Below are 4,090 nucleotides of genomic sequence, written 5' to 3' on the forward strand. Positions count from 1 at the left end.
TGCTTTTCTTAATTCTTTCACATCCATGATCTCATGCAAACTTTCCAGCAACCCTGGGATTGGCATTATTATGTTCATGTAATACAGTGGATAGTGAGGCTTAGAGTTGGTAAATGACCTGCCCAAGATCACACAGCCAGTAACAGAGCCAGCACCGAAGCCCAGGTCTCTGACCTCAGGGCTCTTCTTTCCACCATAATACTTATCAAGTGTTAATTTCAGGATGGCTCTTAGATACTTTTTCCTCCCATCATTTGTGTAAATAAAGACCACAGCTCTTGCATGAATGAATTAGTGACCTTGGCAGTAATATAGTAATTCTCCCGTCTCAAGAACACGTTTTTCCAGTGTGTTACATATGTTTCCTAGATTAAGAGGAGAAAAAAAATCTCAGCTGGTATATTTTCTCTCGAAGTTATTTACCTTCAAAAGCCATGTTCTTTCTTAGGTGCCTGTTGGGGAAATTCAGGGTGAAGGCTGATGCTAGCACTTATGATGCAGAATTATACAAGTGTGTGTTTATCTTGCTCACTCTAGAAAGATTCATCTGTGTTGGCAGATAACATGTACCATCCAGAATTGAACTCTTAATATGCTATTTAGGGAAAAGAAGAAATGATTGGAAGAGGGCTGGCATCTCATGTAGACTGGGTAATCTGACATTTCCCTGCAAATCCCTCAGCCTGGAAGCTCTCAAAGCTGAAGAGAGTAATTTTCCCACTTTAATAAAGAGAGAAGAAAAGGCCTCCTGCCTCTGAGAGACCCCTGCTTCTCTGACATGGACATGTAAATTCCTGCCCAGATCAACTCCTACTTAATCCCAGACAGATTTCTGGCTTTCTACATTCCTCCTTTTTTAGCTTTCCCACCTTACTTCCCAAAGCCTAACTTGAAAAGCATTTCTTTGACTCAGTTTGGCATTTGACTCTTGCAACTAAAAATACAAGATGTGTGCCACCCTTCACACACAAAGGTGGGGTAGCCGGCCCCCTTGTGTTGGCTGTGTGGCTTCATCTACACTCCTAGTTGATAATCTTGTGAGATGTTAGTTGGGGGTGTGTGGAATTAGCAGGTCCATCAAGATCTGAAACTGGAAAGGCAAGGCCCAAGAGGGCTAGAGCCCATAAACCTCATTGACATCTTTCTCTCCAGCTTTGAGAAATTGACAAGTGACCAGGACTCACTAGCCACTACCTCCCTCCCCCACCCCAACACACACCCATTCCTGAACTTTACAAATGGGAAGAATGGGAGTTGCTTCAAATGGGCTGGAAACTCACATACTTGAATGATGCCTGTCCTGAAAAAGCAAAAAAAAAAAAAAAAAAGGCAACAATTCCGTTTCTGGTAGCAAAGACTTTTAAGAATTCCAGATAACAGTGTTATTTGCCAATCCAACTGAGACTTGTGTTTAAGCACTTTTCCATTCTAAACGTCACTCTCCGGTGTAACACTGAAAATAAAGTCACCCCTCCACCAATGAATGCTAACTAGACTATAACAGTTACCTTTCTCCCACATAAACAAGAATCTTGGCTCTTTTCATAATTGTTTCCCTAGCTTGACATAATTAATTGAAAGTAAGTTTGTAAGCCATTTGTATTTTCAAAATGTGAAGTAATAATGCAATGTCCATTTCAATTCCTTTAATGTGTAAGATTTTATTTTTTACTTTTTTTTTTAGGAAGATTAGCCCTGAGCTAACTACTGCCAATCCTCCTCTTTTTGCTAAGGAAGACTGGCCCTGGGCTAACATCCATGCCCATCTTCCTCTACTTTATATGTGGGGCGCCTACCACAGCATGGCTTTTGCCAAGCGGTGCCATGTCCACACCCGGGATCCGAACTGGTGGACCCCGGGCCGCCGAGAAGTGGAATGTGCGAACCTAACGGCTGCGCCACTGGGCCGGCCCCTAATGTGTAAGATTTTAAAACAGCACATCACTATGAATTTTTATAGATTAGTGGTGATTATAAGAATGAACTGAGCTACAGTATTTTCATAAGGATTATAGTTTTATCACTATTTCTTTATAAATTTAATTAAGATTAAATTAAGCCTCAGAGATCTTCTCAAAGAGAAGTTTGGTTATTTTTTTCTTCATTTTAATGGTTCTGCACGCTTAGAAGCAAGCTAATGAGTCTATTTATTTTACAGCCCTTACAGTTATTTTCTTCGGTAAAAACCGAACCACCTCTAATCTTTCAAAATGAGCAGCCTTTTTTTTTCAGGTGTACATTACATTTTGACTTCTGTGTAGACCGTGTCATGTTCACCACCAAAAGTCTAGTTTCCATCCGTCACCGTACACATGTGCCCCTTTACCTCTTTCACCCTCCCCCCACCTCCTTCCCTGTGGTAACCACCAATCTGTTCTCTGAATCTATGTATTTGTTTATCTTCCACATACGAGTGAAGTCATACGGTAATTGTCTTTCTCCATCTGACTTATTTAGCTAAGCATAATGCCCTCAAGGTCCATCTGTACTGTCGCAAATGGCATGATTTCATCTTTTTTTTATGGTGAGTAGTCTTTTCTTTTTTTTTAAAGTTAATTTTTATTGAGTTTATGATAGTTTACAACCTTGTGAAATTTCAGTTGTACACTATTATCTGTCAGTCGTGTTGTAGGTGCACCCCTTCACCCTTTGTGCCCATCCCCCACCCCACCTTTCCTCTGGTGGCCACTAATCTGTTCTCTTTGTCTGCATTTTTAAATTCCTCATATGAGTGGAGTCATACAGAGATTGTCCTTCTCTGTCTGGCTTATTTCACTTAACATAATGCCCTCAAGGTCCATCCATATTGTTGTGAATGGGATGATTTTATTCTTTTTTATGGCTGAGTAGTATTCCGTTGTATATATATATATACCATATCTTCTTTATCCAATCATCAGTTGATGGGCGCTTAGGTTGCTTCCACATCTTGGCTATTGTAAATAATGCTGCAATGAACATAGGGGTGCATGGGACTTTTGGAATTGAGCAGCCTTTTCTTCTTTTTTTTTAATCTTAATTTGAGAGTGGCTTTTATTTTATTTTATTTTATTTTGAGGAAGATTAGCCTTGAGCTAACAGTTACTAATCCTCCTCTTTTTGCTGAGGAAGACTGGCCCTGAGCTAACATCCATGCTCATCTTCCTCTACTTTATATGTGGAACACCTACCACAGCATGGCTTGACAAGCGGTGCCATGTCCGCACCTGGGATCTGAACCAGCAAGCCTCGGGCCCCCGAAGCAGAATGTGCACACTCAAGCGCTGCACCACCAGGCAGGCCCCATGAGCAGCCTTTTCTTAATGCTACTGCAAACCTGGACTGAGAGAAGACCTGGGTTCCAGTCCTGGCTCTGCCACTAGCTAGCTGTGTCATTTTGAATGAGTCATTCCTTCCCCCCAACCGGGTCTCAATTTCTCTATGTGTAAAATGGGATGATCTCTAAGGTCATTTCCAGCTCTGACAGCCTATATGTTTTGAAATAAATGTAGTAGTTACGACAAGACCTATCAACAGTTGACATACTGGGTCTCAAAGAAGAGGACAAGGTCTGGACAACTGAGAAACAGAAGGAAGAACAGTGGCGGCCATTCAGCTGCCAGGAGTGCAGTTAGCCTAGTGCCTCCACTTATTGGCATCTTAGGATCTGCTTCAGCCGTGGTTTTTGTGGGCAGCCCTCAGCCAATGACTGAGCATTATAGGAGTACTAGGGCCTGGTCATTTCTGCCCAAGGTGGTGCGATTCCTCTAAGGGGCAATATCTGTTCCAGAGCTCCTGTTGAGTTGGCTGAGACTTTGTCAGACCTGCGTCATCGTCTGAGTCTCTCCCTGATCAGTTCTGCTTCCTCCTCCTTTTATCTTCCACAGATGTTACCCGCCAAGCCAGCATAAACCTCTCCCACCTAACCTTCTCTCAGCGCCTGCTTCCTGGAGGACCCAACTGTCAAACATATAGCAATACTTTAAGAGCAAAGACAGAGAGAAATCTCAAGACTTGTTGAATAGATAATTACTAGACTAGTTTGGCTGGAGTGGAGCACTTGGGTTGATAAGCAGTTGAAAATCAAGCTGGGAAGGTAGATTGGGGTCAG

Source organism: Equus caballus, chromosome X (genome assembly GCF_041296265.1).
Source record: "Equus caballus isolate H_3958 breed thoroughbred chromosome X, TB-T2T, whole genome shotgun sequence".
In the NCBI taxonomy this organism is placed as follows: Eukaryota; Metazoa; Chordata; class Mammalia; order Perissodactyla; family Equidae; genus Equus; species Equus caballus.